We start from the raw sequence: 14,455 nt of genomic DNA on the forward strand, positions 1-14,455 counted from the left end.
GCAGCAGAAGTACAAGTAATCTCCATCTTCAGTAGCAATAAAGTGACTATTGACTACAGACACAGGAGAGTCACTAGCAATTTAATTAGGGTGAATGATTTTAAGCAGCCAGCATCAGAGGCACACAAAGCATACTGAAGCTAATGGATTAAAGTGATGCTTACATGTACAGTACTTTGATGTAGTATCCAGTAAGGAGTTAACACTGCAGGTGAAGAGCTTCTTTATATAACCTCAAATGTTGGGACACTTTATTTGAAGAACATTTAGTCTCCATCTAACTTTGGAAGATTGCACTATTATTATTGTCTGAAGGAAGTTGTTCACATATGAAAAGTGTTTGTTCTCAGAAATGTAATACTTGACAAGTAATCATAATTGGCTACATTTGTCAAGTGTGTTGTATGTAATTGTGAGGCATATTAGGCTACTTTCACACTTGCGTTAGGAGCGGATCCGTCTGGTGTCTGCACAGACGGATCCGCTCCTATAATGCAAACGCTTGCATCCGTTCAGAACGGATCCGTTTGCATAACTGTTTATTTCAGATCTGATTTTTCACTTCGGAAAACTCAGATCCGACAGTATATTCTAAACACAGAAGCGTTCCCATGGTGATGGGGACGCTTCATGTTAGAATATACTGAGAACTGTGTACACGACTGCCCCCTGCTGCCTGGCAGATGCTGCCAGGCAGCAGGGGGCAGACCCCCCCCCCCCTCCTGTATTTAACTTATTGGTGGCCAGTGCGGCCCCCCCTCCCTCCCCAGTATTAAATATGACCAGTGCGGCGGCCTCCCCCTCCCTCCCTCCCCAGTATTAAATATGACACGTGCGGCCCCCTCCCTCTATATTTATTGGTGGCCGGGCCAGTGCGGATTCCAAGTATTGTGAGCAGTGCGGCCTCCCCTCTCCCCCCCTAATTAAAATCACCCCCCCCCCCCCCATCATTGGTGGCAGCGGAGAGTACCGATCGGAGTCCCAGTTTAAATCGCTGGGGCTCCGATCGGTTACCATGGCAACCAAGACGCTATTGCAGTCTTGGCTGCCATGGTTACTTGGCAATAAATACAAGCATTATACTTACCTGAAGAGCTGCGATGTCTGACCGGCCGGGAGCTCCTCCTACTGGTAAGTGAAAGGTCTGTGCGGCGCATTGCTAAAGACCTGTCACTTACCAGTAGGAGGAGCGCCCGGCCGGTCAGACATCGCAGCTCTTCAGGTAAGTATAATGCTTGTATTTATTGCCAAGTAACCATGGCAGCCAAGACTGCAATAGCGTCTTGGTTGCCATGGTAACCGATCGGAGCCCCAGCGATTTAAACTGGGACTCCGATCGGTACTCTCCGCTGCCACCAATGATGGGGGGGGGGGGGGGGGGTGATTTTAATTAGGGGGGGAGAGGGGAGGCCGCACTGCTCACAATACTTGGAATCCGCACTGGCCCGGCCACCAATAAATATAGAGGGAGGGGGCCGCACTGGTAATATTTAATACTGGGGAGGGAGGGGGAGGCCGCCGCACTGGTAATATTTAATACTGGGGAGGGAGGGGGAGGCCGCACTGGTCATATTTAATACTGGGGAGGGAGGGAGGGGGAGGCCGCCGCACTGGTAATATTTAATACTGGGGAGTGAGGGGGGCCCGCACTGGCCACCAATAAGTTAATTACAGGAGGAGGGGGGGGGGGGGGGTCTGCCCCCTGCTGCCTGGCAGCAATGTACACAGTTCTCAGTATATTCTAACATGAAGCGTCCCCATCACCATGGGAACGCCTCTGTGTTAGAATATACTGTCGGATCTGAGGTTTACTAGAGGCGTTCCCATGGTGATGGGGACGCTTCAAGTTAAAATATACCATCGGATCGGAGAAAACTCCGATCTGATGGGGACTCCTGACTTTGCATTGAAAGTCAATGGGGGACGGATCCGTTTGAAATTGCACCATATTGTGTCAACGTCAAACGGATCCGTCCCCATTGACTTGCATTGTAAGTCTGGACGGATCCGTTTGGCTCCGCACGGCCAGGCGGACACGAAAACGCTGCAAGCAGCGTTCAGGTGTCCGCCTGCTGAGCGGAGCGGAGGCCAAACGGTGCCAAACTGATGCATTCTGAGCGGATCCGCATCCACTCAGAATGCATTGGGGCTGTACGGATCCGTTCGGGGCCGCTTGTGAGAGCCTTCAAACGGAACTCACAAGCGGAGCCCCGAACGCTAGTGTGAAAGTAGCCTTAGTTGGGTTGTCCTAATAAATGTGGCTTCATTTCGTTATAGTGTTTCATGCAACGCAATGATATACTATACAACTATAGAAGTCATACTACATCAAATCCTGCTTACAAAAAAACATAAAAAATAAATACTAAAATAAAAATGAAAAACGAAAGTCCCATTTATCACCGAGGTGCAAGGTACAAAAATGACTTACATAACCAAACGGAAAAAAATATATATGGCTTTCAAAGGTGCATGTGAGCGAGCCCTGGAACAGCCAATGCAGATGAAGGGAGTGATAGTAGCCTTGGTGAAGTATTGTGTCATGGTGTACTCCTTCAGGACATTGCTCCCAGTGCAGTGGAAATGTAGTATTGAAGAATGAGGCCAGAATTAAAAGTATAAGTCTTTTACAATGTAGAACTTCAAATACATTCAATAGGAGCAGATTTTAAGTGCAATCTTCTGGCACCAGTAAAGAATATGGAGGCAGGTTGGTTGGCTGCATTTCAGCACTAGTATTGTACTTGCCTAGTAGAAGTCTCTGACAGCTCCTCCTTTCTCCTGCTCCTCCTCCCCTCTCCATAGATTTCTATGCAATCTAATCCTTCAGTGAGCAGGCAACCCATCTTCACTGAAGTCAAATTTGAGCAGTGAATGAAGAGTTAGTGAAGAGAAAGGGAGAGCAGGAGAGAAGTCTGATAAGAGGAGAATAAAGCATCTTTCTCTAATGAGATATATTACTATTCATTTATGCTGGGGAAAAAAATGAAACTATAGTTACTCTATAAGCCTTCTTCAACTCCATCTTCTGAAACCTTCAAAGCAACTAATAGGACCCAAGATCACACATGTGGTATATCAAACAGTTCTCCACAATCCATGGCTTCATCAGAAAGCTCTTCTTCCATATCTCTAGTAGACAACTTAAAGTGGTTGCAAGCAGATGATGGGCGGGAGTGGCCTTTCCTGTCACACATGGCTGCTCTGCGCTTACATCTTCCCACATGCCTGCTCCTGTTTACCTGTGTCCCCTAGTGACTGTGCTGCTGTGAAAAATTCAGTGCAGCTAAACTACTGACGAAACGTACCCTACAGCATTCCCCTAATAAAGTGTCCCTCAAAAGCCTATCACTTTAAATCCCCCTCCCAACAATTGTGTTAGCAGCAGATCCCCATAACAGTACATCACAGCAGATCCCGTCATAACAGCGCGTCACAGCAGATTCCCCCCACAACAGCGCGTCACAGCAGATTCCCCCATAACAGCGCGTCACAGCAGATTCCCCCATAACAGCGCGTCACAGCAGATTTCCCACCATAACAGTGCGTAACAGCAGATTCCCCCCATAACAGCGCGTCACAGCAGATTACCCCATAACAGCGCGTCACAGCAGATTCCCCCATAACAGCGCGTCACAGCAGATTTCCCACCATAACAGTGCGTAACAGCAGATTCTCCCCCATAACAGTACACCACAGCAGATTCCCCATAAGTGTGTCACAGCAGATCCCCCATAACAGGGTGTCAGCACCAGACTCCCCCCATAATGTGTCAACATTATTTTAACACACTTTTGGTTCAATGTTTTTCCCACATTATTTTCTTCACTGTCTGAAGTAGAATAAATTTCACATTATCCACAATTCCATACGCTTCATCTGATCTATGTACCAGTTAGCAGGGTTTGACTAGGTGATGCTTAGGTATTTCTGGTAAGATGGAGTCTTGGACATAGTCCTTCTTTAGTTGACTACATTCTGAATAGAAGATATTTCCACAGGTCATGAAGTATGTGAATAACTATCAGGAAATGGAGTTTTACAATCCCTGCTCTGTAGATATTCTTTCACAAGAGCTCATGTTTGGTGCCACAAGAGGAAAACAAAAAGTATTAAGCCATAATACAAATATGTAATAGAGAGGAATACATTAATGATGTAATAAATTAAATTAATAACACACTCTTCACTTAAAATTATAGTAAAGAACAAACAGGGTAACATGGCATCTGAAGTGCCTGGCACCTCATACAGAGCACAGACACTACAGCAATGCTGCACTTCTCTTTCTTTACCACCAGTCTCAACCTCCAGAAACCCCAAAAGAGGGGTGAAAGCAAGGAGAAAAAAGCACTGGCACATGGTGTTCCTCTTCAGCTTTGGAGAGAAAAATATACAGAGGATCATTTATCAAACTGATGTACAGTAGAACTAGCCTAGTTGCCCATTGCAACCAGATTCCACCTTTCATTTTGGACAGTTCCTTTGGAAAATGAAAGGAGGAATCTGATTGGTTGCTATGGGCAAGTAAGCCAGTGCTACCCCTACAGTGTGTAGAAGATCCCCTGTTCCTTGGAAAGAAGTAAGAGTCTATCTGTTCTACCAGTCTGCAGGGGTAGAAATCCCCCCCAATTATTGTGCTGTGGGTAGGACGTAAGGGAAGTCTGGATTAAGAAATGCCCAAGTGTCCAAACACCAACACAATTTTAGTTTATCAAAAGAATTATTCAGCAGAAGTTTTGGAAAGTAAATGAGCTCAAAAATACATCGTACACAAGGCTGTCCTTAGCAATTTAGTTACATTACTCTCTATGAAACGTTGTTATGAGTGAAACATCAAAAAAACAAAAAACAAAAGTGTCATTAATATTATAATAAAGAACAATTATGAGTAAATTGCGACTCACAGCTGAAATACTTACTGAAAAAACGTCAGGGCTACAAGGACTTGGCTACATAATTAAATTCTCAGAATCATTCTTTATTAAGAACCCTTCAGAAACTTCACTTTTATTTTGCAATATCCTTTATATAATATTACATTTTCAAATGTGCTTTAATTACACTAGAAGTCAGCTAATGGAACCTTTTATTTGCTTTAAAATAGAACAAAGGTTCTAATTTTACAAATACAAAGCAGAACATGGAGATCTCTTTGTGTAAACTTCAGATGTGTTCTTGTTTTCAAACAGAACACAAACTTCAAACTTTTCTATTACTTCATGATTTTTTATTCACACTGATTCTTTTATCATCCATAGCTGTGTGAAGCACTGTCGTTAGGGTATGACCCAACTGCGGCAGAAATGTGTGCCAAATTATTTAGATATTATTACATAGCGTTAGAGATGAACAAATTGATTCTAAATTTATCAAATTTGTCTTGAATTTCACAAAAATTCGGATTCCAGACCAATAAAAATCTTTTGAGATTCCATTCATTGGAATCTCTCAAAATGGCAGCCTCTGTTTTACAGGTCAGAAGACACATAAGAAGGCATCTATATGTGGATCATGTCTTTACAAATAAAATCTGCATTGGCTGTTTTCTACCACTGGCTACCATGCACAGAGGCGGATTGGGAATTTAAAGAGGCCCTTGTTGTGGGTGGGCCCAGATTGACAGAAGGTGGGACCAACATAAGTCGATGGGGTCAACTCCAGTAGGCAGGGCTAGAAATACCATAGAAGGAGCAGTATATCATGCTGCAATTTTTTTATTTGACTCAGTAGCAGCGCGATCCCGACTATCGCGCGGACTCAAGCGCGATCCTGTAACTGAATTATAGGATCGCGCTTGAGTCGCGCTGCTACTGAGGCCGACGGCGCATGCACTGCCTGTACAAGCGCGGTCCCGGCGACTGAGCCGGGTGTCAATTAGACTGCATAGAGGCGGGGTTAGGGCAGGGGAGTTACTGCCTGGAGGGAGGGAAGGGCTACCCCCTTGACTTCTATCGTGACTTGTGGAGCTGGAGAAGAGTACTTTATAAGGCGATTTTTTCATGCATATACATGGCAGAAAAGCGGGACAAGACTGTATGATAACACAATGAGGATGCTCTATAAGGTACTTTTGATAGTTTATTAAGTGAAATGCAGGTGAAAGGTTCGCTTTAAGTTGGAGGTTCGAAGACGATCCTGGCAGCGTTATTCCCATTTCCCGCTGAGCATTTTCTGGGAAACTAAAGTCTTTGGGTTCCGGGGGGAGTATGGTTGCAAAGCTGAAACTTAAACTAATTGATGGAAGGGCACCACCAGGAGTGGAGCCTGCGGCTTAATTTGACTACGCACGGGAAGCCTCAGCCAGCCCGGACACAGAAAGGATTGACAGATTGATACCTATTTCGCGATTCTGTTCAGAAACTGACTGTAACTGCTATTTGGATTAAATATAGGCCTCACACACGGCCTAGAAATAAGTGTATATTTGCTTCTCACTGGTCACAGCAAGCAGAGTTTGAACAATACAGAAACTGACTGTAACTGCTATTTATATTAAATATAGGCGTTACACTCAGCCTAGATATCAGTGCTGATTTGCTTCTCACTGGTCACAGCAAGCAGAGTTTGTATAATACAGAAACTGACTGTCACTGCTATTTGGATTAAATATAGTCGTCACATACGGCCTAAATATCAGTGCTGATTTGCTTCTCACTGGTCACAGCAAGCAGAGTTTGTATAATACAAAAACTGACTGTCACTGCTATTTGGATTAAATATATTCTTCACACTCAGCCTAGATATCAGTGCTGATCTGCTTCTCACTGGTCACAGCAAGCAGAGTTTGTATAATACAGAAACTGACTGTCACTGCTATTTGGATTAAATATAATCGTCACATACGGCCTAGATATCAGTGCTGATTTGCTTCTCACTGGTCGCAGCAAGCAGAGTTTGAACAATACAGAAACTGACTAACTGCTATTTGGATTAAATATAGGCGTCACAGACGGCCTAAATATCAGTGCTGATTGCTTCTCACTGGTCACAGCAAACAGAGTTTGTAGAATGCAGAAAATGAATGTCACTAATGGTCGCCCTGACACAAAAAAAAATATTCCCCCAAAATAAATTTTGCTGCCACCTCTAACAATAGTCCTTAAAGGGACACTGACAGCCCCAATTAGCATATTTAGGTATATATACGTGAGTACAGGTCTTATAAAGTCTATTAAAATGATCTAAGTATCCCCCCTGTCCACCTTATAAGTACCAAAATATAAAGTTATATAACCTGCTTGTCCGGTCACCAATCTGCCCAAGGGGCGGCGTTTCATCACAAAATACGTCCAGCCAGCCGCTCCCAACTGCCAGTCTGAAGCGCCGCCCAGCTCATCAATATTCACTTAGCTGGGCGGCGGCTACAAGCGCTGCAGCCTCTGCTTTATGAGCATGCGCCGGGCACTTGAGTCGGGAGAGTTGTAGCCACCGCCCAGCTAAGTGAATATTGATGAGCTGGGCGGGGCTTCAGAACGGCAGTTAGGAGCGGCTGGCTGGGCGCATTTTGTGATGAAACGCCGCCCCTTGGGCAGATTGGTGACCGGACAAGCAGGTTATATAACTTTATATTTTGGTACTTATAAGGTGGACAGGGGGGATACTTTAGATCATTTTAATAGACTTTATAAGACCTGTACTCACGTATATATACTATAAATATGCTAATTGGGGCTGTCAGTGTCCCTTTAAAATGACTTTTGGGTCTTTGAAAGGTTTGAGATCAAATTCGCTGTACACTCGCTCTGTCCCTTCCTAACAGCAGCTCTCCCTGACTCACAATGAGCGGAACCCACGTGACTGGGTGCTATATAGCACCCGATGACGTGTTCCGGCCAGCCAATCACTGTGATGCCAGTAGAAAACATGTCTAATAGCATTACAGTGATGGCAATACTTACCAGCATGTTTATTGGCTGCTCAGAAGGCGCCAAACGTCCGGGGAGGAGACTCGAGCATGGTGCTCGAGCACATGTGGTATTCGGCAGAGCGCTCGGATCTGCCGAGCATAGCGATGCTCGTGCCAAACTGGTACTCGGCCGAGCATGCTCGATCATCACTAGTGACATGTTTCCCTTAAATAGCTAGTCTAAATTTTTCCTTGCTAATACAGGTTGCTTGCAAATTTAACAAGAACATGGAATCAGATTAATAAAATCACATTCATTGTATATCTTCTCTGAACCCAATGAAATACCTGAATACACAGACGAAGTTTATGGCTACAGTCACTTCAGTCACAGTCAGCCTAATAGACACACACTTTTGGTTATACTTGGATAGATGTGCAGCGTCCCACTCAAGTAACCGTGGGCCCCGCAAACATGTTTTTACCATGTATTAATGTCATGTGATATGCCTGTATTTAGTATTTTATCTTCTGTCATATTCTCCATGTCACAATGTGATTTTACATGCAAATATCCTTTATACAGGACTAGTCAGGGTGCACTACACTCAATTCTCCACAGGATGGAGCAGTGTCAGTGTGTGTATATAGCTTAGCTCAGACCTAAGTTAGGCTGTGCAGTGCAGTGCAGTGCAGTGCAGTCATGTGTCCTGTGCAGTTGTGTGCTGTGCAGAGCAGTTCAGTTCCTGGTTTAGGTAAGTCCAAACCAGTGCAGATGAGCTCAGGTAAATCCAAGTGAGAGTTGAGTTGAATGCAGTTCTCTCATGAGCCTTCAAGAAAGCAACAACCATGTAGCTGAATATCTGGAGCAGGGGCGTCGCTAGGTTAAAACATTCGGGGCCTGGGCCCCGGATGTTTTGTCCCAGGCCCCGAATGTCCTGCCTGCCTGCTAGATACAACTGTATTGCCGTACACAGAATGGCAATACAATTGAATCTAATACACTGGGAAGAGGCGAAGGACCTGTGGTGACATCACAGGTCATGTGATCAGCAAAACAGGCTGTGATAGGATGACCTGGATGATGTCACCATCATGTGACCAGTGCAGGATTGGACCGGAATGAAGAGGAGAAGGAGCCTAATGGTAATATCTGTACATGAGGAGAGGTAAGTTAAGGGAGGGGCAGATGCTGGTAGTTGTAGTTATTTAACTGGGATGTATGTTAGGGCTGAAGGGAGGGATGTTATTGACATGGAACTGTGTGCTTGAGGTGGCTGGGGAAGGGAGTGATGTTATTTACATGGGACTGTATGTTGAAAGTGGATGGTGGAGGAGAATGATGTCTATGTACATGGGAATTATTGTTTAGGCTATGTTCACACTTGCGTTTGGGGATCCGCTTGTGAGATCCATTTCAAGGCTCTCACAAGCAGCCCCAAATGCATCAGTTTAACCCCAATGCATTCTGAATGGATGCGGATCCATTCAGAATGCATCCGTTCAGGACCGATTCGTTTGTATTAGATTTGAATTTCTAAGTCTCAATACGGATCCGTCCTGACTTACATTGAAAGTTAATGGGGGACGGAACCGTTTACAATTGCACCATTTTGTGTCAATGCAAAGGGATCCGTCCGCATTGACTTACATTGTAAGTCAGGACGGATACATTTGGCCCTGCAAGGCCATGCAGACACAAAAACGCTGCGTGCAGCATTTTGGGGTCTGCCTCCAAAACGGCTGCACGCAGCGTCCTGGGGACGGATCCCTTTGCATTGACACAAAATGGTGCAATTGTAAACGGTTCCGTCCCCCCATTGACTTTTAATGTAAGTCAGGACGGATCCGTATTGAGACTTAGAAATTCAAATCTAATACAAACGAATCGATCCTGAACGGATGCATTCGTTTGTATTATCGGTGCGGATCCGTCCTGTACAAGTACAGGACAGATCTGCACGATCACAAGTGTGAAAGTAGCTTTAGGGGGTGATGTTTACATTGGATTGTGCGTTGGAGGCGGCTGGGGAGGAGATGATGTTATTTACATGGGACTGTATGGTGGAGAGTGGAGTATAACTGCAGGGGGCACTGCAGATCCAGGGGACATTATAGGCGGTCTTATTACTACTGGGGGCTCTATAGGAGGGTCCTATAGATCCGCCTTATTTCTACTAACCGAACTATGGGGGCCTTATTACTACCGAGGGGTCTGTAGGGAGCTTTATTACCACTGGGGGAACAATAGGGGGCCTTATTTCTACTGGGGGCTCTGTGAGGGTATTATTAATATGGGAGGACTATTCTAATAATGGGGGCATTGTTGAGGAGCATTATCACGGTTGGGGCAGTGTTACTAATGAAGGCATTCTAGAAGGGAATTACTATTGGTGGGACTATGAGGAGCACTATTACTATGGGGGGCAGTAATATTTCTTCAGGATAGTATTTGGGGGTATTGGGGGGGGGGCAGGGGGTAACTAAAGGCTCATGGGCCCCGGGGCAAGAGTTCAGCTTGGACTCCCCTTCCCTCAGTGCTTTGTGTGTCTTCTTATGCGGCACATGTGTCTTTGGGCCCCTTCAGGCTCCTGGGCCCGGTAGCGACTGCTAGCTCTGCACCCCCTATAGCTTATCCTGCACAGCAAGCAGCAGGATAAGACTGTGGGGACTCCAGTTGGAGGCCCTGGATGTGACAGGTAAGTGCTGCTGTATAGTAAGTATAGCAAAGTGCGGGGGGGGGGGGGGGGCAACATATTTATTGGGGCTTGTGCCCGGATCTTTTGAGACCCTAGCAACGGCCCTGATTTGGAGGGAGGCCTCTTCCTAGCCTCTCTACTCGGTCCCTGTAGGTTCCATAGCCCAGGGTTAAGGCCTGCAAGTATTCTTCCTAGAGGTGAGCAATCCACTACTATAGATCGCTCTTCCAGGGTGACCAATATCTAAACTGTATACAGCAGAGTATATAGGGAAAATTCTTACCGGGATTTTACTTTCCTTGAGTCCGAAGGCAGCACAGAATGGGTTAACCTTGTCGTCATCTTTTCCAGGACCGCCCACCTAGAACATATTAATTGACAATTAATCAATCAATTCACTCTCCTATAAGGTCTCCTCCCCCACAGTGCCTCCTTGTGTTTTAAAAATAATAGACTCCGACAAATAGTGGATGCCAAAAAAGAGAATTTATTAGGGAGGGTATACTTGTGCTGCCTTCGGACTCAAGGAAAGTAAAATCCCGGTAAGAATTTTCCCTTTCCCATTTCGTCCTCCGGCAGCACAGAATGGGATTTTTATAGATCTCAAAGGGGGGGAGTTTCAGAAAGAGCTGCTGACAACACGCCAGTGCCAAAGGCTGAGCTCCTAGCGTTGATGTCCAGACGGTAGTGTTTCACGAAGGTGAGTGATGAAGACCAAGATGCTGCATTGCAGATTTCTTCTATCGGAACTTGTGCCATCTCTGCCCAGGAAGTGGCTGTGGCTCTGGTCGAGTGAGCTCTGACAGGAAATGGAGGAGGTATGGCCTCAAGTGAATACACTTCCAGAATAGTGGACTTTATCCATCTCGCAAGGGTATCTTTGGAAGGTGAGAGTCCTTTCCTTGGACCAGAGAAAAGAACGAACAGGTTTTCACTGCCTCTGAATTCTCCTGTTCTTTGGAGATAAATTTCTAAAGCTCTTTTCACATCCAAGGTATGGCAAAGATTCTGTTCTTCATTGAGAGGCTCGGGACAGAATACTGGAAGGAACGCTTCTCTATTTCTGTTTACTGAAGACGGAACCTTGGGCATGAAGAATGGCATGGTGCGAAGCAATATTCCATCTGGAAGGAAACGTAAGTATGGAAACTTGGAGGATAAAGCTTGGAGTTCCCCCAGTCTTTTTGCAGACGTGATGGCCGTGAGAAAAAGTGCTTTGTAAGAGAGCCACTTGAGGTCAGCTTCTTCCAATGGTTCGAATGGAGAGAGGGTCAGCCTTTTCAGAACCAAGGAAAGATCCCAGACCGGAAACGGATTCCTATGCGTAGGGTTAAGTCTTCTGACCGCCTTAAAAAATCTGAGAACCAACGGATGATGGAGGTACTTATTCTCAGTCATGGAATTAATAGCGGTCATATGTGACCTTAGGGTATTGGGCTTTAGCCCTTTCTGGAATCCATCTTGGAGAAACTGAAGGATGGAGGAAACGCTAATGTTTTTATGGCCAGTCTCCGACATCCAGGACATAAATCTTCTCCAGATTTTAGCGTATTTTCTATTCGTAGAATCTTTTCTGGAAGAAAGCAGCGTATTAACAACTGACTGTGAGAGGCCTTTCCCCTCTAATCTACTTCTTTCAGCCTCCAAGCAGTAAGGTGTAGATGGCCCAGACTCTGGTGATGCAATCCATTCTGAATCAGAAGATCCGGACGCGGAGGAAGTTTCCAGAAGTGGCCTTTGGACAGCTGGAATAGGAGTGGGAACCACGACCTCCTCGGCCAAAAAGGAGCTATTATTATAGCTTGAGGTTTCTCCTCTACTATTTTCCTCAGGACTCTCGGGATAAGGGGGACTGGCGGGAAGATGTAGACCGACAGATGTTTCCAGCTCATAGAAAATGCGTCTACTACAGTGGGGTTGTCGTGACTGTTTAGAGAACAGAACCTGTCCAGCTTCTTGTTTCTTGCTGATGCCATCAGATCCCAGGTCGGTGTCCCCCATCTGGCTATGATCTGGTGAAAGATGATTGGGTTGAGCTCCCAGTCGGCTTGATTGATCGTCTTCCTGCTCAGATGGTCCGCTCGAGTATTGTAGCAAGCTCTGATATGCATTGCTTTTAATTCCAGCAGATGTAACTCCGCCCACTTGAATATTTCCTTGCATAGCTTCAGAAGATGAGAGCTTCTTGTCCCACCCTGTTTGTTTAGATAAAATACGGTTGACAGGTTGTCCGACCGAATCAGCACGGGCTTCCCTGATATGTAGGTTTCGAACCGGTAGAGGGCTAACAGGACTGCTTTCATCTCTTTGTAGTTTGAGGACTCCATCTTCTCCTTGGAAGACCAGAGGCCCTGCACCCATTTGTCCTGGAGGTGAGCCCCCCATCCTTGACCGGAAGCATCCGTGGTGATAATCACCGGGGTGAGGAACTGAAATCTTTTTCCCATAGTCAGATGACTCGTGCGCAACCACCATCTGAGACTCTGGATAGTAGAGGGTCTTATCCTCATTCTTGCGTCCAACTTGAACCCATTCCGACGCCAAGCCTGTAGCATATCTTGTTGCAGATCTCTGCTGTGAATATTCGCCCAGGGAACAGCATCTGAGACTGATGTGAGATGTCCAAGTGTCCTCATTACTCTGCGGACCGATGGGAAATGAAGAGAAATCAATATTTTTATTTCTCTCTTCAGTGTCCTTATCTTCCCAGGGGGGAGATAGAGCTTCATGGCCTTTGTGTCTATTGTGAAGCCCAAAAAGGTCTTGGAGGTGGCTGGAATGATATCCGACTTCTCCCAGTTCACTAGGAATCCCACTGACTGTAGGAGTTCTATAGCTTTCTTTAAATGGAAACGTAGTAGGGCTTCCGACTCGGCTGCAATTAGCCAGTCGTCCAGGTAGGGGAAGATCTGGACCCCTTGGAGGCGAAGTGCTACTGCAATTACCACAGCTATCTTCGTAAAGACTCTTGGGGCTGAACATAGCCCAAATGGCAGGGCCTTGAACTGGTAGTGGAGTGTCACCCCATTTCTCCTGATGGCCAGTCTTAAGAATTTTCTCGACTCTTGACTTATTGGGACATGGAGGTATGCGTCCTTTAGGTCTAACGATGCCATAAACACCTTCCTCCTGAGAACCGCTGTGATGGATCTTATCGTCTCCATTTTGAAGCGGATCTTCTTCATATAACGATTCAGGTAGCGGAGGTCTATAATCAACCGACTTTTGCCATCTCTTTTTGGAATACAGAAGATCCTGGAATATACTCCTGAATTTTTCTGAGAATTTGGGACTTCCTCCAGAACCCCTTTGTCTAGGAACTCTTTTAGCAGTAGGAAGACTTGTGGATCTTCCCCCTTGCTGAGTACGAATCTGTTTCTTGGCAAGTAATCGAGTTCTAGTCGATAACCTCTTCTTATAATCCCTAGGACCCAGATGTCTGACGTGATGTGACACCAGCTTTCGTAGAAGAGAGATAACCGACCTCCTACTCTCTGTCTTCTGGCGTCAAAACTCGGATTTTGGGGGTCTGTTGTCCTCTCCCTTCCTCTTAGACTTCTCCGAGGAGGCCCAGGCTTTTCGATCAGATCTCCCCCGTCCAGAACGTCCTCTGAAGTTTGATCTTCCTGAATCTTGTCCCTTATAGGGGCGAAAAAATCTGGTTTTGTCCCTGCGTCTGGGTTGCGGAAAGTTCAAAGCTTTATCTTCTTTGTTAGCTTCCAGCAGTTTATCTAACTGTGATCCAAACAAATTCCCCGGTTCAAAAGGAAGAGCGCATAGGTTGTTTTTCGAAGAGGCATCACCAGACCAGATCTTCAGCCAGAGAGATCTACGGATCGAGTTGGCCAATGCCATGTTCTTGGCACACAATCGTATCGTATCAACCGGGAAGTCACAGAGAAATTCC

This window comes from Bufo gargarizans, chromosome 1, assembly GCF_014858855.1.
Source record: "Bufo gargarizans isolate SCDJY-AF-19 chromosome 1, ASM1485885v1, whole genome shotgun sequence".
In the NCBI taxonomy this organism is placed as follows: Eukaryota; Metazoa; Chordata; class Amphibia; order Anura; family Bufonidae; genus Bufo; species Bufo gargarizans.